This window comes from Leptonychotes weddellii, chromosome 1, assembly GCF_054177405.1.
Source record: "Leptonychotes weddellii isolate Sample4059 chromosome 1, ASM5417740v2, whole genome shotgun sequence".
Lineage (NCBI taxonomy): Eukaryota > Metazoa > Chordata > Mammalia > Carnivora > Phocidae > Leptonychotes > Leptonychotes weddellii.
In genome coordinates this window covers 66,826,700-66,854,605 of record NC_138369.1, presented here as the reverse complement: position 1 = coordinate 66,854,605, position 27,906 = coordinate 66,826,700, and the positions used below count along the sequence as shown (strand labels likewise).

The following is a 27,906-nucleotide window of genomic DNA, read 5'->3' as shown; positions in this document are numbered from 1 at the left end:
GGATATTTTTAAGCCTCTCCAAACTTCTGATATTTGTTCTGTGTTCTAACAGCCTTGCATTTCAAAACCAATATTTATTTTGCATGAGTATTCTAATCTTATGAAATATTTCACTACCTGTGTTCAAAGTGTAATTTCCCTCCCTTACCAAAAAAAAAAAAAAAAAAAATCTGTCACTGTACTCACAATCCCCTGTGCTCTTAAGAAGCTGAAGCTTCAAAACAAAATCTCATTCTGGATGTTTGCCATTGAACCACCTTCCTGTTGTCCGATGCTGTCCTATAATGTGGATGTTGTTGCCTTGGGGGACAAGATTTTTTATTAGACTTCCAGGATCTAGCCCCTTTTAATAAGACAGTCGATGACTCTCCTCTCACTTCCTGGATAAACAGTTCAGATTAGGCAGAAAATAAAATATTCATGTCCTGGTACTAAAGAGACAAAAATGCCCCCAAATAAAGGATGGTGTTTTAACCCTATGCAGAGAAGACTTCCAGAAACAGCCAGTGTGCACTTACAGAAATAATTGTTCTACAGTGATCATAACAGGGCATCTCTTGTTCAAATTCACACTCCATTTTTCATGGCGGGTGGGAGGGGAGATGGTTTTCTTCAAAACATGTTTAAAATAATCTGTGATCTCAAAAGTACTAGATACATATTATTAAAATAAAATATGAAGGCTGTTGGCTGTGTTCCAGAAAAGCTGAACTCTGTTAAAGGACCTAATGAACAGTCATGGCTTCGTGTGCAATTATTTAATTGGGGAATAGATTTTTCTATCACTGTCCCTGGCAGTAGCTGCCATTTGATCCTGAGGCTTGGATTAAATGTTTCATCAGTAGTGCCTATTTAAGGATCTTTATAGAACAACAAGTCAATCCCCTGGGCAAGCCCATGTCAACTGCAATAAAGAGATCCGCGCAAGTGAGGGCGAGGTACTTTTTTTGCAACACGTACAGAGAATTGAACGTGCACTGGGTGATCTGGATGCTTTCCGAAGTTTGAGGGTGCACAGTCTCCTGATGGCCAAGGTTGGAAGCTAGATTCACTTTGTCCATGGGATTGTATGGTTTCCTGAGGGAAATGAATTCTCCACCTACCACCCTCTTTCTAAGCACAGGTGAGTCCTGGCAAACAGGAAAATGGCACAGAAACTGTGACTTGCCTTTCTTTTTCAGGAAATCGCTGCTTCTGAATCTGAAACTGGACGACTCATTGCTTTATGCCCTTCTACAGAATCCACCATCTCTTCCTCGAGGGGTAGATGTCAATTTGAGAGGCTTGAACAATTATCTTTTAGTTTGGTTAGTTGTTTTCCCACTTACTCTTTGAGTGGTCATGGACATAAATGCACACAGCTAAGAAGGACTGGATTGTTTGTGGCATGAGTGCTAAAAAGCCCTGGTCCCATTAAAACAGTTGAATACGTCTAAAAGCATTCTGAAAATTAAAATCTGAACATCTTTTTTTTTTTTTAAGGCAGATGTGTTGTTGGTACCATCAATAACCCTGTAAAAGGGTTTCATCTGGGGTTGATGTCTCCCTTTTGATGGTGTGATCATCTTGGTTTGGTCTGCATGAGCTGCAAATTATCTCAAAATTGATAAAAATGCATCTTATGACATGGTTGAGTCAGAAGATGTTGTGTGGGGATTTCTTTTCAGGATCTGGGGATGTGTCTGGGCACGCCGTCTCATTCAAATTAAGAAACCAGGTGCGGCACAATGTTCTTTTATAGACTTCTAGGATTTGGATAATTGAATGGCTATGCTCTGCCTCACTATAGCTTAAGAGGCATCTTTCTGATAGGGGCGAGGGAGGGGGAGGGGAGGGGAAACAAGTGCTTTTACAGCCAGGCTCTAGGAATCTGCTGACAAGGCACTTAGGAGAGACAGGCGGTCCTGTCAGTTGCTTAGAAAAGTTCACAAAATCTTTCCCATCTGTGAAGTGATGGGGAAAAAGTATCCAACCAAAAATGTTGCAAACTATTGTGATGTCTGAGCTCTTTCGAGAACAGGAGGGGCAAAGGAATACTCCAAAATGCCTTTTTTCTCTCCGTTTCATGGAGGACTTTTTTGTTTGTTCAAGATCTTAAGAAAAATAAATGAGGGTGCATCCTGAATAAAGTGTCGCTACCTTAATTTGCGGGCAGGCATTCCTTCAGATTTCAGGAAAAAAAATTGAAGTAAAAATGAGTGTCTGGACTCGCCTGCCCCGTCCCATCCCCACACCACCGAAGGCAGGCTGTGCCCTGGAAATGGTGATCTGTGACTCAGATTATGACCTTGCTCCTTTTTTTCCAGAGAAGAATGTTAAGACAACATTTACCATTGCGCAGAAGCTTTGTGAATACCTGATTTATGATAAACTATGCCTCTGAGAAGTATGTCATCCTGCTATGTAATTGCTGTTGGCTATCGGAATAGTTTGCCACTGAATACATTCCCAGACAGTAATGTCACCTAATGTGAGTTCTAGGTGTGAGGGAGGATATTTGACGCAAGCGCCATTTTTCCTTGTGCCCTTAGTCCATCTCTAATAGTAACTTAGGGAGGGGAGAGGCCTGAGGCCACAACTCAGAATGACTAAGGCATTCCTTATAGCATTACAGAGATGTGGCAGAAGGGGGATATTCACATCCAGTGTTCTAATTGCCATGTTCAAGTGAATGGTGTTCCATCCTAAATTGGTGCACAAGTGTTGCTCACCATGGTATCGACTCTGGATTAGTCTCATGTTTCGGGGCCCCTTGCTCTGATGCAGGTGGTAAACCAGAACTCTCTTGCTTGTAGCAGACATGTTATTCTTCATGATTTTTGCTTTCTCCAGGGGAAGATTAGCTTTTAGTTTTTTCATTTTTAGTTATGTGATCCACCACTCCTTAAAACTGATTTTTTTTTTCTTTTATACCAGTGTCTGGGTTGGGGTGGATTTCTATTTGTTTTTACTTTAATTTTTATCGATGAAAGTAAGGAGTGCTATTCTCAGGACCCCCTTGGGAGCTCGGAGTTTGTAAATCATCACCACTGTGGTATCCAGAATAAAATACAGGATTCTTCCCATGACTAGTATTATGCTGGGGTTGAAATACCTCTGGATCACCTTCCTCTTCCTTGCTAATACAGGATGAATTGTCCATATGCTTTCACTTATCAAGTGCCTGCTTGTGTGCCTCTGGTGGGAGTGCAGGGATGTTTAGGACAGCTCTTCACAAACACTAGTGTGCATCAAATCCCTTGGGGGTTGGAGGGGGCTTGTTAAAATGGAGACTTTGATGCAGAAAGTCTGAGGAAGGACCTGGGATTTTTCAGTCCTAAAAAGTACCCAAATAATGTCAATATTCCCAGTCTGTGGGTATCAAGGGTATAGGATACTCGCTATGAACTTACAACGCACCAGGTTTTATGTGACCTTGCACAAATAACAGGACATACTGTGAGGAGGACATAGTTAGCTAACGTTGGTCACCTATTGCTTGCAAGTCATAGGGTACTCTGATTATGGTGTGGTCCCTGGTGTTTTTGATACCTTTTATCTAGTTTGAGAGACAGGCAGATAAACCACTAATTTCATTAGACTGTGACAGGTAGAGCTCTCTGCCAAGATGGCAGTGGCGCCAAGGGAAGGGAACAACTTTGTTTGTGTGGGTTAAGGAAATGCCACCAAAGTGATGCTTATTCATCCGGGTCTTGAAAGGTGAGAGGTTTCCAAGCTGAAGACATGGGTAAGTGCCTGTTCAAAGATAAAGAAGCACAGTGTAGCACAGAGTGTTTGAGGTAGCGCATAATTCCTGGTGCAAGGGCTGCAAGTATAAGGAAATGCATGTATCAGGAAATGTAGTTCATGTTTACTAAGAAAATGTATATGCTATGGGGCACCTGGGTGGCACAGTTGGGTAAGTGCCAGACTCTTGATTTTTGGCGCATGTTGTGAGACTAAGCCCCACGTCAGGCTCTGCGCTTAGCAGGGAGTCTGCTTAAGGCTCTCTCTCCCTTTGTCCCTCCCCAACACTCTCTCTCTAACATACATACATACATACATACATACATACATAAATCTTTAAAAAATGTGTACACTAGACATCTCACATTTATTAGTTCTAGTCTTGCAACAAATCTGAAAGGAAGTAATATTTTTCCCATTTTGCAGATAAAGAAACAGGTTAAGGAAAATTATGGGACTCTTTGGCAGATGTACAGTTTGTCAGAGGCCAGGCTGGATTTTAACCCCTAATCTCGATAACAACAAAGCCCTGGCTGTACCCCTTCTGCCACGCTTGGGGAAATCAGCAGAGGCCAGATCACAAAGAGCCTTATCAACTGTACTAAGGAGGTTAAACTGGACCCTATGAATGATGGGAAACCTTGGAAGACTTTTAAGTAGAGAGATAGCATTTGGATTATTGAAAAAGTATTCAATTACCCTGTGGAGTGATGATTTAAGAGGGGGCCTTGTGGAAATAGATGAGAAATTGATGACTGTTAAGCACCAAAAATTATCAACTCATGGGTGCTCTAGGAAAACACAAATCTCATGAAATTCAAGGAGCTTGCAGTCTAGTCCAGGGGAAGAACTTGTATACACAAAACAAAAATATCAGATTCAAGATCTGAAGGTACCTTCAAGTTCAGATTAACTACCAGTACATAGGGTATCTGAGGAGTAAACCACCTTGTAAATGGGTACTGTCCAGATGCAGGAGGACAGGGCGTGGAGCTCCCTAATTCTAAGGACATTGCTGCCTCAAGACCCAGCCACTGAGTTATTTAAACTGAGTTGAATCTTCACACACCCACAGTGGTCTCTTATCTGCTTATGTGAGGTCTATTTGAGGCTAGTTTTCAGCCTTTCCACTGTTAATTTCACTAACCTCTGTTTGAATGTCTACCCAAAGGGAGGCCGCCTCCATATCCAGAGATGGTGGCATGTGCAGAATATACACCCGTCATATATGCCGTAACAGTCATTTCTGGAGCATGCACTGTGTTCCGGGCAAATAGCAAAATTGCTCTGGAGGAACCCCATGGGGAGGAAATGACATTCTGGTTTTACAAAGGAGGGAAGTACAGCACAGAGCAGTTAAATTAACTTGCTCAGGTCACCGAGCTAGTCAGAAGCAGTGTGCTGACCCAGATCTTCCCGCTGGCAAAGCCTTTGCATCTCACCCTAGGCAGCATCACCTCCCTTGCTATGCCTTCTATCTGTAGGCTCCTTCCCAATGTAGGCTCCCTCCAAACCATTTTGCCAGTTTGATGTATTTTTCTTGCTACTGGTGCTTGAGAGGCAAGTAAAGGGGTGGTCACCTTGTTTGACAGATGAGAGAGAGAGACTAGGTAAATAGGATGGTCCCAAAGTCAAAATTAGTAAGAGCTGTTCTTCCTCCTCCTCCTCTTCCTGGCCTCTGGTATAATGCTCTTTCTGTTTGTCTCCAGGTCTCATCCCAAGGTTCAGTGGTTCTTAAATTTGGCTGCATTTTGTGATCACCTGGAGATCTTTGAAAATACAGATGCCTGGCTTTGAAAACTATGAATGCCTGCACACACATTCTGATTTACTTGGTATTAGATGCATTGGAATTGTCAAAGTTGTCTAGGTGATTCTGAGATGTGGCAGAGTTTGGGAACCCCTGCCTTATCTTTTGAGATAGTCGGTTTGGGATGGTTGAGAGTGGTGATTTTGAAAGCATGATTCCTGGACCAGCAGCATCAGCACCAATTGGGAACTTAGTAGAAATGCAAATTTTTGGATTCCACACCAGACCTATATATCAGAAATTCCGAGGGTGGAGTCCAGAAATCTGTGTTTTAGACAAGCTTTCCAAGTGATTCTGATGCAAGCCAAGCCCCATACTTCCTCCCAACAGGTTTATGGTGTGGAACATGGTGACCAGCTGTCTGCTATTTTTACTGAGGCCAGAGCTCAGGGGAAATATATTTAAACCCAAATGACAGTACAAGGCATTCAGATTTGTATTAAAGATGGATATCCTGGTAGTGTAGGTTGCCAACTGCAGGAATAAAAAAACTGAGGGAGGATTCTGGAATCTTTCTGGGGGTGGCCAGAGTATTGTACCATCAAAAAGCAAAAAAGGAAAAGGAAGAAACTGGCCTCTGGAGAAAAATGAAAGCAGTAAGTATTGTCATCTGACTTGACTTTAGTCATTTACAGCCCTTCCTTCCTGCACTTTGAAGTTCATGGTGATGTCTTAACTGGCACCTCTTGTTTTCTCCTGAAAATCTCAACGCAGTTGAAACCTCCGTCTTCCAGATAGTTCCGTGCTTATGGCAGAAAGCAGGCATTCACTGCCCAAGAAGTCAAGGCCTGAGTTATGGATGGCAAAGTGACTTTTCCTCTGCCTCTTTCTCATTACTGGGCCACTAATTGGCATCATTTCCCCGCTACTGCAATTTTTTTTCAACATTATAATTTTAAGTAATTCAGTATATTAGCCAATTTCCCTAATGCCCTTTGTTGCGTGTTCATTCAATGTGGCTGGTTTTTCTCCTATTTTTCCAAGTATTCCCCACTGGAGTTCACTCAGTAGCTGCTTGCGTTAGGTTAGATGGGTTCTTATGACAATGTTTGTGCAAGAATTAAGAGTCCAGTATATTGGAGTGGGGAAGGTGTTAATGGGATATAATTGTTTAAACTGTGAATTTGTATGATGCAATCCCGGGAGGGGTTGGGGGGAGGGAACAATTTACGAAAGGTTGGATACCATTGTAGAGATTGTGGGAAGAGTTGGGAGAGATTGTATCTAAATTAATAAATTTAGTACAGACTCAAAAAATCCAGCCTTTTGACTTCAGTCATTAGTCACCAGTCCTACAATGCTTTATAATATATGCAAAATGTTCCCCTATAATTTAGTAAATTTTTTATTTTTAGTTGTACTTTTTCAACCAATAAGTGACTTCGAGTTTTGACTTTGGCATCATTTGACTTGTTCTGTTTACATCCTGCAGTGAGGAACCTGTATTTAAAATGTCGTGAAAATGCTAAGGAGAGGAGACAAGAAAGGTGGGGGAAAGAGGACAGCTTAGCCGCTCTTACCTGGGCTAGGTGGGTGTTTCACCTCCTAGTATCTCAAGATGATTAATCCGGGGGTGGACCCTGCATATTAATCATCCGTCAGCTGAGGTTCCTGGGAAGACTAATCTTGTCAAAAGAACCTTGTCAAAAGAGAATAGGCCCCTCAGTAGAAAAATGGTAACTGTCTCATTGTCGAAGAAGTGATATGGGATATGAAATAATGTTTCATCTTAAGCTACCTGAAACCTCTCAAACAGGCTTCCCCAGCCTGTGGGATTGAACAAGGAGGGACAGATAAACCTTTATTAATAGCATTAAGATTCAAATAAGCATCTCAGCACATCCTAATAACACCTTGCTTCATGATTTGTTTCGTCTAGTTCTTTGTGGTGATTGAGCTAAAAGGGCGCAAGTGATTTGAAAGGTAGAGTGAGAGCAAATGGTGACAGTGTAGTCAAGATTCTGTCAATCATATTGCCATTTTTGTACCGTAACTCAAAGACCCACTGGAACAGAAAGACACGTGGCTTGATAAACAATGAACTGAAAGTCTTCATGGACATAAACCAAAGACCATTCAGTGACCACACCCAACAATTTAAAGCAGAGAGACTGGAAGAGAAGCTAAACAATGCATGTGGACCAGGTCTGGCCTGCAAACTCTTTTCAAGAATAAAGTTTTATTGGAACACAGCCGTGGTCATGTTTGTGGTTTGTGGATGATTTTGTGCCACCATAGAAAAGCTGAGTAGCTGGAATAGAGACTGGGTCACAAAGCTTAAAATATTTTGTCTTTTCCTTTGCAGAAAAAGCTTGTTGACCACTGACCTGTGCTTATTTGGCAGCCTGTTTCTTTTGGTGGTCGTTGTTAGTTTTGGGGAAATCTAATTTTTAATGCTTCCTTTTTCAATTTTATCCTCCTCAACGCCATCACTACCCCTGCATCCGACTTAAATTATAAGTACTCTTTATTAGGCTTATTGTATAAGGAATTTTTAGAAATATTTTCTCTGTCTGAGATATTTAAGATATTACAGCCTGTGGCATACCTGCTTTGAGTGGCTACCATGTCAGCCCCATGAAAGCAGGAATGTGGGTCCTTTCACTGCTGCAAGCACAGCGTTTGGTTGTGTCTAGCACAGAGAAAGCATGCAAGAATGACTCCTTGGGGGTAAAGTGATTAAGTAGTCATGCCTAGAGCTGCTGAGTATAAGAAAAAAGATGGTAGCAGAACAGGTAGGCCCTCCTCAAACCCCTGGGCTTTAAAGACAGTTCAGTTGTAAGGCACCTCAAGGAAAATTGTCCCTATCCTGCTCACTTTTTCTGTGCCCTTGACCAGAGTCCAGTGTTGCCTGTCCATCCTTGTTTCAGAGGAGACGTGGACCTATTGCAGATAGTAGATATTTTTTTATGTGGCATTGGGTAAAGAGGAGGGCTAGAACAAGCCTTGAAAGGAAAAATATACTAATACAACAGAATATGAACATGCTGAGTGAAGTATTTCATTTATTATGTCTTAGAAGAGAAGAACTTACAGGGAAAAAGTTCATCTGAAAAATACCAAGATTAAGATGCATATGTATCATTGAATCAAATTATATCTTCTAAGATATTATTATATTATTAACATTTTTCCATTACTGTCAATTTTCCTCTTTTTCATGAGTGTTTTCAGAATTAAAACACACACACGCAGACACACGCACAAAAGCTTTCATTCCCCTATAATTTAGTAAATTTTTTATTTTTAGTTGTACTTTTTCAACCAATAAGTGACTTCGAGTTTTGACTTTGGCATCATTTGACTTGCAGCAGATGATGGCTAAACATCTGCGATAAGATTTTGTTGATGTAAGTCTGTCCGTGGAAGGCCACTGGAGTCCTCCATTTGTCCTTTGCTGCCTTTGTTTCAGTTCTCCAGTGCTTAGTGACCATTGGCAGACCTGAACATAGTGAATCTCAGAAGTACCTGAGGAGGGCTTGACATACCTCTACCCTCCATTGACTTTTCCATTTTTTAATCTAGTCCCCTGACTCAGAGAGGCAGGATAGCTGCAGGAAGACATTACAGGCTGTTCTTGAACACTCTTCCTAATGGACGACCCTGGCTCCTAGGCCTTTAGTCTTCATTCAGTTTAAAATACCATTTCCTGGTTTTACCCAGCCTTTTCCTACTAAACAAAAGCAGTATCTGCTTTGCCTTATCCACACCCAGAATATCTGGCTTACCTTGCTAGGGGATGGAAGGTGACAAAGTGTGCATTCATTCACTCATTCCACCAGCAAATGATTACCCAGTACTTACTGTGTTCGGAGAATATACTGACAATCGAAACAGACATCATTTCTGTTTTTACAACATTTATATTTCGGGGGGTGGAAAACAAACCAATAATAATTGAATAAACAGCAAGTAAAGGAAATAATCATAAGAAATATGCAGAGAATTTAAATGTGACACTACTTGATTGGAGAAACCAACACAGGTGGCATGGAATCTGTGATTTAGATAAAAAGAAGGAGCCAGCCTCGCAAAGATCATGGAGGAGTAGTCTGCACAGAAGGCCAGCTGAAGGCTGAGGTGTACTTAGATTGTTTTTTAAAAAAAATCTCTGAAGATGAATGGTTTAGGGAAAGCAGGGAAGAATTTAACTCAGAATAATATCTAATAAAGCCTGAAGGTCAACCAGGCATTTGATTCTTAAGAATTCATATATCTGCCAGTAACTTGACCAACTCAGTTGATTTTTGTTTGTTTGTTTCTGCTGGATAGAAGGAGTTCTATTCCACATGATATTTATGTGCCAGCAATGAAAAGTCACTCTGCTCTTTATTGTCTTTCTAATCCAATTGCAATTGGATTTTTCTTACCAATTCCAAGTAAGCTTAGAGCAGAGTTAAATTTTTGGATTGTATTTGAAGGGGTCCATAGAAATATTCATCTTGAGATTACTGTTCCGATTAAACTAGGAGATTCCGGTGTTGGAGAGGACAATATACAGGCCACTCTATATCAAGATGAAGGCCATCTTTTACATGCTGTGTGAGGTGGGCAATGGCAAGTGGAAAATCTTAGATCAGTACACTCAGGTTGAGGTCCAGCTAATCACAGCTTCCTCTTGGGTCTTAGTAGCACACCCAGAGCTGAGGCACAGATCATGCTACTGGATCAGGAAAGCAACAGTATAGTTAACAAGCTTTGCGTAAGGCACATTTAAGGGGTAGGTGGAGGTGATTATTGGATTTATTTGGCAGAAGGTCATCTCTGGAATTCCATGATGTCATCTGTGGAGTTTCTTATTACTGTAGGTCTATGGTCTGTATTGAAGGGTCAGTGGAGGTCAAGTTTAACTGGAAGGTGATGGGAGTCTTTGGTGGCTGGAGACTTCCTTTCATGGCACTTGCAATCTCAGGAAAGATGCTCGGTGGCCTGTACTATATCTAGGCCTTTGAGACTTCTGCAGTCAGGAATCAGGAATCAGGAAGAACAGCATATGCACATGGCAAAGAAAAAAGTTAAAAACATATATAATGAAAGTTGTTTTCATCCCTAATCATTACCACCTGTCATTTTCCATACAAATATGTGTAAGGGGAAAATTGGTTTATCTAGAATATAAGTATATCCTTAGAAATTGTAATGATCATATATATGTGTTTTTTTTTATATATTTATTACTCTACCAAGAGCTTGTTTCACTTACAGATTTATTTTGGAGACTTTTCCATATCATTACATTCAGGTCTACCTCATTTCCATTTTTTTAAAGACAGCATTGTATCATTTTGTGTAGTTGCGCCAAAATTTATTTAACCCGTCTCTTACTGATAAACCTTTTTTTTTATATTGGTATATAATATTCAATATGACACATGCCTGACATACTCTTTTGACTCTTTCTACAGGATACTTTGAAGTAGAATTGCTGGGTCAAAGTACATATGCAATTTAAATTCTCCAAGAAAATTGCAAATCTCCTCTCAAAAAGTTTATGCCAAAATACATTCCCACCAATAGTGTATAAGGGTCTCTGCTTCCCCACATCCTCTTCCACTCTGGGTACTTTATTAAATTTTTATTTTTGGACTGCTCTATTAGGCGAAAGCCTGTGTCTTCTTGTTTTGATTTTCTTCTCTTTAAAATAATTCAAATAAAAGGGTAAACACTCAACAGGACATAAGTTTGAAAGCGAGGTCTGTTAGGAGCTTGGTATGCATCTATGATTTTTTGATCCAACACTCTTGGGGTCAGAGTTATTTCAAAATTCAAAATTTTTCAGATTTGGGAAGGTATTATGTATAGATGCCATGAATCAGTACCACTCCCAACCCAATCTGGGCCGGCACTTTCTAAGCAAACCCAGCAGCTCTTCCACAGCAAACTGTGTAAATCTCCCCACAAAGTGGACCAAGTAAAGATAATAAATAGCCTCCCATCAGGTTAGGAAAGGCTTTTGCCATGAAATAAGTTTGGATCAGGTAAAATTGTGCCTCCAAATGAGTGATGAAAAAGAACTTAGGGGATTCAGAGCAATTTGGATTTCAGAATTGCCATCAAGATATTGTGAGCTCATGAAAACAACTGCTTCACAAATAGAGAGGGAACGAGCCCAAGTAGGAGGAGCAGGCAGCGCAGAGGTGGACTTCTCTACCTGCCTGTGAGGGCAGGCCAAGGATATTGAAACCACACAAAGGTGGCTAAAAGGAGCTGCCAGTGGGTTCTGATTATTTTCCCTTCCTTTCCTAGTTTCCTTCAAAGGCAGGAGTGCCTGCACCCTGTGGACCAGTGGCTGATCTCACTGTTGCTAACGAAGCCGTGTGAGGACCTCTGGCAAGACGAGGTGAGTAAATGAGAACTCTACAAAGCCTCAGATGTGATGGGCACCACCAGAAGTGTCAGGGAAGATGACCTGCTCCTTCTGGTAATTCCAGGATTGAATCTTCCTGCATCCTTTTCCATAGTTACAGATGAAATGACCCAAAAGTACATGTCTTGATTTAGACAAAAATCAGGAAAGACTTCGGTGACTCATGGCCATTGCCTGAATTCCTGCTATCTTCAGCAGGCTTTTAAGAAGGATACTAATTCAAGAGCAGGCAGACTCACAGAAATCATGAAAGATTTGTGCCCAGGGGAAACCTGTCCTTGAACAAGGGGAAGGATCATGAGAATCGAAAATGGTGCAAATCTGTTTTCAGTTACCTCTCATAATACCGCTTTCTAGGGATGAAGTAACTTGCCAGGATCACTCAGCTCAATGAATTGAACTTTGCTACAATAAATCAAGTCATACCAACCTGATAAAGGCAGTGTCATAAAGAGAAATCTTCTTTTCTGCCAGGGTGAGTGGTAGATCTGAAATTTAAACTCTGAGCAGACTACCTTATTCTACTAGTTACTAGTTCTACCTTTCTGCTTCTGATAAACTTTATCTGGTCAATAAGATCCCTCAATCCCAACCCCAATAAGATCCCTTGGAAATGACTGTGTAATGAGTTGTATCTGGAAGGTTTCTGAAGCTGAATCCAGGTCACTGATCTATTGCCTTATATTCCAAAGGTACGGGAAGGGTTGGTATGGAGGCTTACTGGGGACAAATGTGCCATACATTTGATATCCATGGACTGGGTCATCTTTGAGATCCTTTACTGTCTCAGGATTCTGTAAAATATACATCTATTTAAAAATACATCAAAAAGTCTCATTCTGTTTGATAGTATTAGTCAGCATGGAATTGCAAATTAAAATCATATTGTGATTATACCACACACCTACCTGAATGGCTAAAATGAAAACCACAGATAATACCAAGTTTTAGTTGAGGATATGGAGCAACCAGAATGCCCATACATCGCTGGTGGGAATATAAATTGGTACCACCACCTTGGAAAACTCTCAGCATTTACGAAACCTGAACATGCATACATCCAATGACCTCTTGATTCCATAGAGAAGCGTAAACCTAGTAAAAAGCACTAGCGTGTGTTCACCAAAACACATGGGCACAAAACTCATACTAATAGTATTCCAAAGAGCTCAAAACTGGAAAATACACAAAGGCCCATTAATATTAGAATGGTTAAATAAACCGGTGTATGTTGGCAACAATGGACTATCATAAACGTCAATGAGAATAAACAAAGTACAGCTGCATATGACAATATGGATGAAGTTCATGGTTCTAAAAGTACAAACTGATTCCAGCATGTAGGTGCACATAGGCAAAACGAATCCCCAGTGTTCAAAGTTCCTGGAGTAGCTTCCCCTGCTGGAGTGGAGGTAATGACTATAAAGGGAGTTTCCGTTTGTCGGTCTTGTTCTATTTCTTACTCTGAATGGGTGGTCCTATGAGGGGTAAGAATTCATTGAGCTGTACACTTAGAATCTGTGTACTTTCCCATAAGTATGTATAATTGAATAATATGGTAAATTATTTTTAAAATTCTTAATGAAGAAAATGATCATTCTATTTCTAGCATTTTTACTCTGAAGGTAAAATAGTTTCATAATGACATTATTTTTGGTAGGTTAGAGAATTTTTATTTTGGCTCCCTACAGTTTACACCACATACAAATATCCTGAGTCCCCACAGAGAATCTACACATACTGGACGTTATTCCTCTCCTACCTAATGAGCTTTCGGATGTGCATCCAGGCTCTCTGAGACCTACTGTAAAAGAAAAAAAAAAAATAAAGACAGTAAAAAGATAGTAAAACAAGTGCTTTGATAGCACTTTTAAAAAATTCATAACAGGTATAAAAAGAAGTGACAGCTGTTTAGTGTGTACATGTGCAAGAGACAAAACAAAACAAAAGATTTGTGGTGCTGTAAAGGGTATCAGTCCTGTTTTGCCAAGTAAGACCACACTGCTTCTGACATAATAGTCTTGGTTCCTTCTTTGCCTTTATCTTGTGAATAATGGATTCAGCCATTTACAGGCCTCAGTACATTTGGAGGGAGAGATTGGAAGAATGTGCTCACCAAATTTGCACTCTCCTGAAATTTCTCGAGGACCTAGGCTGAAGCACCTTCTATTACCTGCCTCACAGTTGGGACTGTTTCCCATTCCAGTGTTTTTACTTGTCAGTGTTTTTTTTTCTCCCCCCATAGGTTGGCTGGCCTAAATCATAAATGCACATTTGGTGGTATAAGCATTGCTACTATAAAGCAAATCATACCCACTTTATAAAGTCAGTATCATGAACAGGTATCTTCTTTTTTATGCATTATCAGTTTTAACATAATAGGAAAATTAAAGCATGCATTTCCCAAGTATAGAAATCAAATGTAATCTAAATGCAAGCCCCAGGTCAATTGCACAGTAATAGTTGGTAGTATGGCTATTACTAATCCCAGCAGGAAAGCTGCAGAGATCACTTACACAGTTTACAGTGTGTGCCCCGGAATGAAAGTAGTGGAAAGATAACCGGAAAATAGAGAACGTGAGCCTAGGCAACAACTTGAGAGAATGAGCTCTTGTGATTCACATCAGCAGAAGAGGTGGCCAGTTTCCCATAAAATGGGGCTGCTTTAAAAAAAATGGAGACTCTTCCTGATATTCTGCAGTTTATCAAATCTAAACCCCCATCTGAGTTTCCTACAGGATTTACAGTTGCGATGTTACAAAGGGCGGTTTCTTAGATAAACAAATGCGCGGTCATGTATTGCCATTTAAAACTGTGCTGTTCTGTATAATTTTCCAGCTAACTAAAACACATCCTTTAGGCAGCAGGATTTTCTGTTTTTCCTTTTTCTTTCTTTTCTTTTTTTTTTTTTTGATGTTGACCGTGTCAGTTGAAAAATATTCACAGTCATATTGTAACACTTTTCCTGCTTTCTTAAACAGAACTTAGGAAACATGACTTTTTGATTACTTGACCATCTTTATAAACACCAACTGTTGAAAGGAGCAGTTCTACTGTGATTCCTTTGAAAACTCTGAGGGTTGGAGGAGCTATAGCCCTACACCAAATGGCCCCACACTGCAGTCTTTATTCTATGACTTCTGGATTCCTTCTGCATCTTGCTTTGCCACCAAGCTATCAGCTGTCCATTTTTGTTTCTATCAGTGATCTTATTTATCTTACGGATAAATCTTTCTTTTTTTTTTAAGATTTTATTTATTTATTTGACAGAGAGAGCACAAGGAGGCAGAGTGGTAGACAGTGGGAGAGGGAGAAGCAGGCTCCCTGCTCTGCAGGGAGCCTGAAGCATGCTTCCATCCCAGGACCCTGGGATCATGACCTGAGCTGGCAGATGCTTAACCAACTGAGCCACCCAGGCATCCCCAGATAAATCTTTATTTTTGTTCTCTAGTTTTCTTCCTCTAGTCTAATTTGAACTGTAAGAGAATCTAACGAGGCCCATTTGTGCCATGTGCAAACTATAGAGACCTTCTAAGTGAAGGCCTGGCAAGGTATTTTGTAAACACATGCAATATGCTGAGACCTAACACTACACAGTTCCTGACATCTTAATCAAAGCTTAATAAATAATAGCTGCTATGATTTTTAGTCTTGCTATTATAATTATTAAAAATCACGTGTAGATCAGTTAAGGGTACATTAAGCAGTGGCAATGAATACACTCAGACATGAAATGGCTCAGTCATAACACGTTTATTTCTCAAATACAGAAAAGCCCAGGATAGGGGTGGAGGTCACCAGTAGTTAACTTCCACAAGACAGTTCACCTATCCAGGTGTCCTCCGATTTGAGTCTCTTCCGTCTTCTAAAGTCCAGATGTTTTCAGAGAGAAAGAGGAAGAGATGAAGGCATGAGGGTGGGAGGTTTTCTGGGCCAGATCTGGAAGTAACGCATATCACGCCCACTCACAGTTCTATTGGCTGGGACTCCATCACATGGCCTGACTGCAAGAGAACCTAGGTAGTGTAGTCTCATTCAGGGCCCAGGAAGAGGAGGAGAATGGTTTTGATGGATCTCAGTCTCTGCCAAGATGTTTTGTTTTCGTTTTTGTGTATAGATTTTGTGACATTCATTTTAACAATTATGAAGCCATTTTTCTTCTCTGCCATTTTTACTATGTTCAAATTGTACAAGGTTTTAAAATTAAAACTATATATGAACTAACAAGTTAATTTTTTTTTTTAAGATTAAGCTTATTTTTAAACTTTGCTAAAACTGGTATCACGTAAAATTAGCTTCACCATGTCAGCAGTATTTCTTCATCTTCTAATTCAAATATTCTCTGCCAGTTTCCAGGTAGCAACTCCATACAGAGTTAATCTTTATATGGAAACAGTGAGCTATAGAGCAAAGATTTGGGCGTTGGCACCACCCAGACCATATTTTACCCCTGCATTGCCACACACAAATGGGAGAATCTTGGATATGACTCTTCACCTGGTTTGCTTCCCTTCCTTTGCATCCTACCTCAGCCCTGCTCTTCACCCAGGAAGCACCAGTTTCTTTCAGTAGCTTCAGTTGATTCCAGTTTGTACCTTTTCCATCACTCCCAGAACAGGTTTCAAAGCCACCAGCACCTGTCAGGCAGAGTCCTCTCCTCCAAGGTGTGGGTCCCTTCTTTGAGCTTGAATTGTGACAGTTCCAACTTCTTCCCTTTGTTTCCCCAGTCTGTGAGTGAAAGCTGATTCCTGTAATTATTAAACTGTAATACTTCTGTTCCCTTTTTCCGTTTTTGGAGAATTTTCAGTTCTACAGTATCTGGTTAAATATTCTTGACATTAAATCCTGTTAAACTCCCAGGATTGTTTCTGTCTCCTGACTGACTCAGAAATTCATGCCAGGACTGGTCCCAGAAACAGACCCCTAAAAATGGGATGTAGGGATGACTGTGCTCATAAATTGACAGTTTATCATGTCTAGGCTAAATATATGTCCACATGTCTCAGTTTATGGTTTTCATGGTTGCAGCTCCTGTTGTGACCTAAAATAACAAAACTAGTATATTTATAGCATTCTTTAGTTTTCAAAGGGTATTCATATGTGTTATCTTATTCAGTCCTTGCTTCATGTCTCTGAGGAACTTTACAAAGGAAGAGACCCAACTTCTAAGATGTTTGAAACCACTGAGTTGGTAAATGAAGAGCCAGTGACTCAAAATCAGGTATTTCAGTGCTTTTTTTTGTCTACACTAAAGCTAACTTTTAGAAATGTTTTAAAAGTACCACCTGCTTCACAATTAAGAGCAAACTGTGTTTTAAATATTAGGATTTCTTCCAATGAGAGAATATAGTGCCTGTTGACATGGTGAAGGGGAAAGATAATCCAATAAATTGGCTTAGTTTAGTCGTGCTGCTGCTGCCTTAGAAGGCTATAATTATGTCTTGCTTCGGGAGAGAAATAATGTTTGGCTTTTCCCATTTTAAAAGATATTAAGTTTCAAAATCACAGGAAGAAGGAGTATTTTCTATATTGTAGCACTTTAAGTTGATCAGGCATTAGTAGTAAGAATCTGTTCTTACTTACCCAACTCAAACTGAATAATCTCAGCATTGCCCCAGGTATCAAAATCTCTCATCCTTATTTCTTAGGGAAACAATGAGCTGCATTATGTGAAAGACACATAAAGCTCCAAATTTCAGTTTACTTCGACATAAATAGAGTGTGCTTTTACAAATGTGTATGGATTATGTACATTTTTATGAGTTTGACAGAAAGGAGACAGTGGAATGGGGAGGTATTTGTAACATCTTGGCTCTTTTTCCAGCCTCTTGAGTTTTTCCAAAGCTTGGCAGGATTATTTTCATACCAGTTAAACACTTGTATGGCCATGGCAGCAAGGAAGTCTAGAATTTATAACAAATCCGTCTTGTTTTTACAGATGCAAGTAATCAGTCCTCATACTGTTTTGATTTCATTTACTGAGAGATTTTTTTTTTTTTAAGATTTTATTTATTTATTTGAGAGAGAGAGAATGAGAGAGCACATGAGAGGGGGGAGGGTCAGAGGGAGAAGCAGGCTCCCCGCCGAGCAGGGAGCCCGATGCGGGACTCGATCCCGGGACTCCAGGATCATGACCTGAGCCGAGGGCAGTCGCTTAACCAACTGAGCCACCCAGGCGCCCTGAGAGATAGATTTTTATAAAGCCTTTGGAGGAAAAGTTAGTGGCATAATTTTAGGAAATGCTTCAGTTATATTTGAGGGTTAAAACTATATTTAATTTTAGTTGTTAAGTACTAGCTGCTATTCTTAAGTTCTCTACCATCTTTTTTTAAATAAAAAATGTATATACTTAAGGTGTACAACATCATGACTTTATATACATAGTGAAATGATTACTACAGTCAAGCTAATTAACATATCATCTTCTCACATAGTTCCTTTTTTGTTCTTGTTGTGAGAGCACCTGAAATTGCATGGCGAATTTCCAGTATTCAGTACAGTGTTAACTATAATCATCATGTTCTACATTCGATCTATAGACTTGTTCATCCTCCATAGTGGCAACTTTGTACCCTTTGACTAATATCTCTCTCCATTTCCCCCATCTCCCTACCCCTGGCAACCACCATTCTACTCCCTGTTTCTGTGCATTTGACTTTTTTAGATTCCAGTTATAAGTATGATCACGCAGTATTTTCCTTTCTGTGCCTGGCTTATTTCACTTAGCATGATGCTCCCAGTTTCAGCCAGGTTGTTGCAAATGGCAGGATCTCCTGTTTTGAAAAAACTGAGCAATTATATATGTATAATTATGTGGGTACACACACCCCAATTTTTTTTAGCTAGTCTCCATCAAGGGCACTCAAGTTGTTTCCATATTTGGCTATTGAGAATAATGGCAATGGACTTGGGAATGCAGGTATCTCTTTGAGGTGCTGACTTCATTTCCTTTGAGTATATACCTAGAAGAGGGTTTGCTGGATCATAGAGTAGTTCTATTTTTAGGTTTTTGAGAGCCTCCGTACTGTTTTCTGTAATGACTGTACCAATTTACCCTCCTACCAGCAGTGTACAGGATTCCCTTTCCTCCATTTCCTTGCCAACACTTTTACTTTTTTGATTATAGCCATCTAAACAGATGTCAGGAGATATCTCATTGTGTCTTTGATTTGCATATCCTTGATCACTATTAGTAAATATCTATTTTAACCACCAAAATACTGTTGACACGTATAGCCTGTTGTGTGTGTGGAAATGCTCTCCCTTGCTGCCTGGCAAACTGCTTTCTTATCCTTTCTGAAATGACACACCCTTTCCTAGGAATTGACCAAGAGAAAACTCATAGCTCAATAATATGTATTGCAATTTGGACTTCCTCAGTGAAATTATCTCTATTTCCACCAAATTTTATATTCATTTCCTTTCCTTTCATTCCAAGAACAAATTAAACCTTTGATTTGGATCTTATTTGACAGCATGCATCTCCTTTGGTGTGGTTTTCTGGTTTGCAGTATCACATACACACCAATGCCAATGCCTTTGTGTTAGATTATAAACTCCTAGGGGGCAAGAGTCGGTATTTCCATTTATAACCTAACCTGCCACTCCACAGATATTAGGCAGTTGTTCAGTGTTTTGATTATGATAATGATTTTAAATAAAAGGGAAAGCAGCTTCTTAGAGAAGTTCACCGTTATTTGGACATAGGTGATCTTAACCAAAATACATAATTGAGACCAGACATGGTTCTGAGTGGGAGTTGGGCATCCTTTTGGTTCCTGTATGGCTAGTGAAAGACTCCACCATAAAGAGGCCACCTGGTGAGCCTTCCTATTTAAATCGTGGTCCACAGGCCAACAGCCTCAGCATCTTTAACCTAGAAGTTTGTTAAAATGCAGATTCTTGGACCTCAGTTTAGACCCTCTGAATGATTCTGCATTTTTGTGATCCCTGGGTGATTTGTATACACTGAAAGTTAGAAGTATTGATGTTAGAAGACCTATTGATCTATTTACTGATTTAAATTTAATATCAGCATCAAATAAGTATCCTATTTGAAAACATAATCCATTTGAACTATTACACTACAGTAGTAACAAAATTTCTCACAATCTTGGAAGATAATTTAAACATTTACTTTAAATTTAATATACAAATTAAAGAGACATTTTATTATCTACTAGGTTTTGTTTTTGTTTTTGTTTTGTTTTTAGAGAGAGAGAGTGGGGAGAAGGAGCAGATGGAGAGAGGGAGAGAGAATCCCAAGCAAACTCCCTGCTGAGTGCAGAGCCTGACACAGGGCTCGAAGGACACTTAACCGACTAAGCCTCCCAGGTGCCCCTATATACTAGTTTCTCTTTCTGTAGTATGGGGTATTAAAAAGTAGCATTTCCTTATAAAAACTAATGGTTTTTCTAACCCTGGTGCATAGGAAATTAATGTTCAATGCACTTTTTTTTTTTTAATGCAGAGTCCTATCAGCCTCATGATATAAAAATTACAGGGATTGTAATGTCTTCTGTGCTCTTTTCAGCTATATTCTCAATGTTTTTTTTCTGACTGTTAGGGTATTTTCTATTTATCTAGTGAATACCTATTTTTTTCTGGTGTTCTGATAGATATTCAGCATCACTAAAAGCCAGTATTTTTTCACCTGGCTTTGTCTTGACTTGCCATTTATTTTAAAACACATCCTGTTATAAAGTGATCTGTCATTTGATTTATTTTTGTTCTGATCTTTTTCTTCTTGTTTCCATTTCTCACTGATAATTTCCTAGCTTTTGCCCCTTTGTATTTGCATTATCTGAACTGACACAGGCTGGTTCCAGTGTTTGCAATTAGCTTCTTTCTGCCTTCCCTTCAGGAATTCTTCTTGGACTTGGGCACATTCTGTTCCCAGTTTCCCTTGGGAGACTGATAAGGAAATTAAATTACTGCTGCTACAATGTATTTCAGCGACACTGTAAATTTCCTAAAAGTCTAAATTTTCATATCTGCGTTTATTTTGACAACCCTAAGACTCATCCTTTCTTAATTTAACAGTAAATAACTGGTGGAAATATTTTTGGCTTGTTTGTTTTCTTATTTGGAGACTAAAGTCCTCTTTTAAATGCAAGGGCTAAAAGATAATTATTTAGTAGAAGGAGAATAACTTGCGTTATTATTCTTTTCTGTGCAACTTGCTGGTTATAATTGAGCTGCCCCTTAGTTCTTCAAATCCTGGTAACCTCCATCGAGTACTAGTTTCAAGTCCTAGAGACAGACCCAGGATTTCACAGGTATAGTCTTGCCACCCGGCTGGGATGTAAACCATGGATTTAGGAAAGACTTTTTAATTAAAAGGTGTCAAGTAGAACTCTGGCCAGAAAGTTCCCCAGCAACAAGTAATGGCCACCAAGCAGGAAGAAAGGACCCTGAGTGGAGAACAGGAAAGCTTGGTTGCATGGGCAGTGCCCATTCTTCCTTGGAAGGCAGAGGCAGAGATCTTGTGTGTACAGGACTGTGTTCCCCTGGAAATCATCGGTATCATTCCTGGATTTTATGTGTGAAAGCCTTTGTGAATTAACCAGAACATTCAAGTGATTGGAAGATGGTGTATAAAAACATACCTTGTAAACCTACACCCCTGCTTAACTAGTTTGTTTTCTTGGGTGTTTAAAGGTACGCAGTTAGTATCATCATTATGTGTAAGGAAGCGTGGGGGCGAGGTAGGCAATGATGTGTTTAAGTCACTTGTGTTTCAAGTCTGTCCTATTGCACCCACTCCGTCTCTGTATAGCTGGGAGAGGTGAAAAGTATTACCTTTCATGAAACTTCTGCCTCATCTGGATCAGGACAGCTTGTGGTGAAATTCCTTTCACTAAAGAAGACCCATGTACCCAAACTGGCCAGTTGGAATAATGATCAATTTGGGTGGATTCTAGCACAAAGCTACTCTACTTGCAAATAACTGAGAGTTTTAACTAGTTTGGAAATGCTCTAAAAGCATCTTTTGAGTTAAAATACTTGTTCTGGCAGAGGTAAAAATGATCAAGCCTGTTTTAAAAGGGATTTTACTTTCTGTCCTGGGGGTGAGTCTCTAACACTGTATTTCATTGATTCTAAGATACGCTCCCCTCTCCACCTCACACACACATTTTCGGATGCCTAAAATGTGGGTCCAGCTTATAGTTTATGGCATCTTGCCAGTGTTGTGGCAGGAGCCATATCATAATTACCATTCTTTGCATGCACAAACATGATTGCTCCCCTTCTAGTTGCGTGACCAGACAACCATAACTTCCTGACATTTAAGATAGCCATTTAAGGACCATTTGATGAAGGTAGGTTAGATTATTGACACCTGTTAAGATCAAGAAAGCTCTAGCATGGAAACCTGCCAACCGGTTGGCAGCTTAGAGACAATAGTGGACCACCCTTTGAAGAAATGCTCCACGCTTTCAGAAATGCATGGTTATCAAAGACAGAGATTTGGAAGGTTTAGACTCTTGAGTATAAAGACATGTTACGAGTACCTTAGCCAATACATTCAGCTCAGGTTTCCCTTGTTTATGCATAGGAATGATATATGCTACAAATATGTGCGAAATCTGAAAAGAGCCACTTCAAGGAGTATAAAATAAAAAAACAAGTGGTAAGAAAGTCCTGTATCACCATTTAATTCGCAGTATTTTTATTTGTTTTTTAGTGATACATAAAAACGAATGTGCTTTTACCGTGAATGGCTTTTTAAGTCTGTAAAACTCAGTTATTAGAAAGGGGCAGATAGGGGCGCCTGGGTGGCTCAGTCGTTAAGCTCAGGTCATGGTCCCAGGGTCCTGGGATCCAGCCCCGCATCAGGCTCCCTGCTCCGCGAGAAGCCTGCTTCTCCCTCTCCCACTCCCCCTGCTTGTGTTCCCTCTCTTGCTGTGTCTCTCTCTGTCAAATAAATAAATAAAATCTTTAAAAAAAAAGAAAGAAAGGGGCAGATAATACCTTGGTGAGTGTGTGTACATGTGCAAAGGTGATTACTTAATTGTGCTGAATCTAGATGCAGAAGAAGTCAGTGTTTCTAACTATGCTTGGGATTCTTCCATCTTTCATTTTTGAAGATCATCATTTCTCTTTAAGGAGAGTCTGAATTCTCTCCCACAGAGATAAGTTCAAGAAGTGATTCTCTTTCTCCTCTAAGAGCCTGTATTTTAGACCATCCGTGTATCTGATATGTTATTGATGGAATTTCCTTGCTCTATTAGTTGAGATTTTCTTGGTCGCAAGCAACAGAAGTCAGCAAAGAGGAGCACAGAGCATCTCACAGAACCCAGGGCCTGAGATGCAGCAGAGTCTGAGAAATTGAGTATGATAGCAACCCAGGAGCCCCCTCCCTATCTGCGAGTAAATGAGCATTTTAACTAGTTTGGAAATGCCCTAGATGTATCCTTGAGTTACAGTGTTTGTTTTAACACAGGTAAGAGTCATCATTTTGTCTGAATCTTATCAATGTTATAACCTACCTGATCCTCATAGATATCAAAGAGGACCATCTCATTAGAATTTATAAATGAGCAAGAGTCAAGAATGCTGGAAGTAAAAGAAGTGAAGCCAAGTACCTGCTGGGCAATGCTAGGTCTACTTACATAATTTCAGCCCAGGAATAGAAGTCTGTGATATTGCTTGACTTCATAGTATGTGGCACCCCACACCCCCCAAAAATGGTAACAGTACAACTTATTTTAACAGAAAGGCAGAAACTACTGATGTTATGAGCAGGTTGTTTTATAGGGACTGTGCAGGGGGGAGTGTGAGGTTTCCAGTGACTTTGGCAGCTAAACGAGGTCTCTATATTACTTGGTAGTTTTCTCTCTCCTCTGGTTTCTCTCAGACAACCAAAGCCTTTCTTTAAGTCTAAATAACACTGTCTTTTGATAAATAGGAAGATCTCTGAAGATGCACTTTGTCTTTTATTGCTCCATTATCCTGGGTGATTTATGGCAACTGAATAAGCAATCAACCCGGGAAAGATATGCTTGTATGAATTCTCCTCTTCTCTATTCTAAAGTGAAAATATTAGAAGATAGAAAAGGACCAATCAAATACGATGAATTTTTTTATGTTAAATAAGAGCAACTTTGCAGGTTGTTTCATTACATTTGTGGGTAAGCTAAAGATACACTAGCCGGAAATTGGTGTTTCCTAATTTCAAATTTTTGGTGTTTTAATGGTGATTTATCTAATTCAGTTAACCAACCCATATTTATTGAGTGCCTAAAATGTGCCAAGCACTGGGACTAGAGCAGTAAACAAGACAGATGCAGGACACTCCTTGTCCTGTAGTGTATCAGAGAAAACAAACTCTCCAAATAGTAACCGCAGTCAAATATAAAAGGCCCAAATCATAATTATTTTGAAGGTGTGTAACAGGAATGTGTAACCCAACTTAAGAGTCTAGGAAAACCTGCCCCTAAAAACAGAACATTTACATTGAGAACTGAGAACTAGGTAAAAGCCAGGAATGTGAAATAAGGGTGTTCAGGGCAAAGGGAATGGAGAGCAGAAATGTCCAAAAGAGGGAGGAGGGAACATTGTACTTTTGAGGAGGAGAGATTCCATGGGTATGTGAAAACATGCTCATTTCAGATTTTCCAGGGACTTTAAAGGTCTTTTAAGGAGTTTAGACTGTAACCTAAGGCCAAAATAGAGTTGCCAGCAGAGTTGAAGCTCAGAGAATAGGTTGGGTAGGGCAATGGACCAGGCAAAAAGGGAATAAGACCAGTTAAGATACTGGAGTGGCCCAGAAGAGAGATGCTGTTGGCCCAGAGTAGGGTAGTGGCAATTATAAGTGGATGGAGTTAAAGCAGAATCAATTGTGCGGGTGTGAGGGAGAAGAGTCAAGTTTAGCTTTCAGGGTTTCATGGTAGCAACTGGATCATTATTGGAACTAATCATTAGGGAGAAAACAACAACAACAAAAATTAATTGCATATTTCCACCCTTCTTTATTCAAAAAAATTTACTAAAATGCATTACTACAATCTGTTTAGTATAACAAGAAAAGATAGTTGAGAGGAAGAGACCCAGCCCATCACTGATGTCCAACTTTCTTTGTACAAAAGGAACACGCATTTGACACTGAGCACTTCAGCAGCCCAAGAGAAGGGACAAACGTGATTCATAGTGTTCATAAGTGAAATGAAACCCACTGCTTGGAGAAGCCCCATTCTGCCTGATACTGAGACCAAAGAGAAATTTCTCTAATAAGTCTTTCTCGAAAGACATCGTATAATGTTACGAGCAACATCCTCATCAGAAACCGTGATAACCTTCATCAGCTATTTTCTATATAGTCCCTCAGTATGGACCAGTGCATCTGCCATGGTGAGAGTATTGAAAATCAATTCGGTGAAATAAGAGAATACCTCCATCAGATTCAACCTTATGTGGTTCTGACTGTCACTTTCTGATGATGTGCCATCAATCCTGGGGGTGGAATATGTGTCTCACTTTGTGTCTGTGAGGTCCCTGAACTTTTATAAAAAAGTTTATATATATATATATAAGTTTTTTGAATCTCAAAACAGGAAAGAGGCTGTTTCTGAGGAACAGACATAGGCTTGGGGGAGTTCTCCAAAGTACATCTTCTCTCAATCAAGTTTTTGAAAGACGTTACTGGATCAGTAATGAATTTAAGGTATATTCTCAGAGAAGTACATGGAGAACTGTTTTGTCAGGAAGAGCTAAGCCATGTTATTCTTTTAGTCAAGCTAGGGGTAGAATTAATACCCTCTTGTGGCAGTCAGGGTGTTTAACAATGAGATATGCCTCAGTAGAAGGGTACCTGGTTTTGCTTAGGTATGAGCCATATGAGTAGTCCCAGGCAACCCAAGATCCTCCCCAGAAAGTCATTTTGAGTCCATTATAACACAGACAGATGGGAAATGGAGGTCCCAGAGTTCCCTGTTCTAAGGTACAACTTTAATCTTTATTTCAGAGAAATTTTAAAGCAGCTGTAACCAAATGCCCACTTTGGTCATAAAAATAAAAATTTCAGCAAATAGAGTATCCAGAGAATATCAAGCTTTGAGCAGTGTCATTCCCAGTATAGACTGAAAAAATTATAATGCAATTTTTAAAGTATCCACTAAATTTTTTACCAATATCCCTGCTTATTTAAGCCTAAGAATAGTAAATCTGTATTTTTGTTGCTGTTGTTACTAAAGAAGAATATGGGTAGTTCTAGAATGTAGTCTTACTACCATTAGATTTCAGTGTGATAGCTGAATTAGTCGACTGCTAGCGCTACCTTCAGTTTGAACTTGTTTGAGCAAGAGTCTTGGTTCTAGTCAAGTCTAGTCTAATCTTGGACATCTAGTAAGTGTGAGGGGGAGGTGGCTGTTGAGGTTAGTGATCAGGAGAATATACTTTGAAATCACATTTTCTGGGTCCTAATCCATGCTCTTCCATTTGACCTTGGCAAATTACCTAACTTTTTGTGTCATTTTTCTCAGCTATAAAATAAATATAATAGTATATACTCTGTGAGTATATTGTGAGGAAGAAACAAAATAATACATGTAAGAGATCTTAGGATACTCTTGGATATAGACAGTGCTCTGTAAACATTGACTGTTGTTACAGGTCTTAGTTGAACTCTATGCCCTGACCCATTCCATCCGTATCACAAACGCAGGCTACAGGACATGAGGCAAGCTAGACGAACTGAGTATAACTCAGCCCAGCTCCTCTAGTGAGGCAATGATCACGAGGACATGTGCTCTCTTGCCAAAAGTAAGGGGACTATCTCTTCATATTTGAAGGCCTGCTTATTCTCTCAGGTATAGCAAGTGGCTACCATAAACATCCAGATGCACTTTCTACTGGAACTTTTGGGGCTTATTGGCTGGTGCCTGTATTTTATCATTAAAAAGTAAATGGGCATTTGCATTTTTTCTTTAAGAATCTGATGAGTAGATAAATGAGATAATGGGAGATTTGCACAATGAGAAGGTAGGATCAGGGCTGGAGGAAAGGAGAAGTGATAGTTTGAATACAGAGCAAAAAGAATTTTAGGCCCCTCTCCACTTCGAGGCATACGGTTTTAGAATTCATTTCATCACAAAAACTGGTATGCCTACCTTTAGTGTGCAAGGAAGAAAAAACAGAAATGGGCTCAAGGGAAGTGGAGGGCTCATGGTCTGATATCATCCAGGAATTCTTAATACCTGTATCTGGGCTTGCAAACTCAAATGACCAGTGGAACCAGACAAGTAATATAAAGAACGAGGCAAGGTGTATGTAAGATGGTAAATGGCAGCAGACACTCGCACTTGGTGCTGGAGAATGAGAGAGTAGTGGTGACCGTGAAGACCTGGGGATTATGTGCTCCTTTTCTTTTTCTTTCTCTTTTTTTTTTTTTTTTTTAAGAGAGAGGGAGAGAGTACATGAGCAGAGGGTGGGGCAGAGGGAGAGAGAGAATCCCAAGCAGGCTCCATGCCCAGCACGGAGCCCGAAATGGGGCTCCATCTCACAACTCCAAGGTCAAGACCTGAGCCGAAATCAAGAGTCAGACACTTAAACCGACTGAGCCACCCAGGTGCTCCTTGTGTTCCTTTTAAAAGATAGCTACTATCCCCATCAAAATACCATCCACTTTTTTCCAAAGAAATGGAACAAATAATCCTAAAATTCGTATGGAACTAGAAAAGACCCCGAATAGCCAGAGGAATGTTGAAAAAGAAAAGCAAAGCTGGCGGCATCACAATTCCGGACTTCCAGCTCTATTACAAAGCTGTCATCATCAAGACAGTATGGTACTGGCACAAAAACAGGCACATAGATCAATGGAACAGAATAGAGAGCCCAGAAATGGACCCTCAACTCTATGGTCAACTCATCTTTGACAAAGCAGGAAAGAATGTCCAATGGAACAAAGACAGTCTCTTCAACAAATGGTGTTGGGAAAATTGGATAGCCACATGCAGAAGAATGAAACTGGACCATTTCCTTACACCACACACAAAAATAGACT

At 39.9% G+C, this 27,906-nt stretch overlaps 1 protein-coding gene across 1 annotated transcript in view; it reads left to right on the top strand.

Moving 5' to 3' along the window:
• Window positions 1–27,906, top strand: part of RARB (retinoic acid receptor beta) — a 703,788-nt gene that overhangs the window by 248,510 nt on the left and 427,372 nt on the right. The window contains exon 4 of the mRNA XM_081825597.1: window positions 11,783–11,876. The gene's annotated coding sequence lies outside the window, so the exon portion shown is untranslated. The remainder of the gene's footprint in view (window positions 1–11,782; window positions 11,877–27,906) is intronic.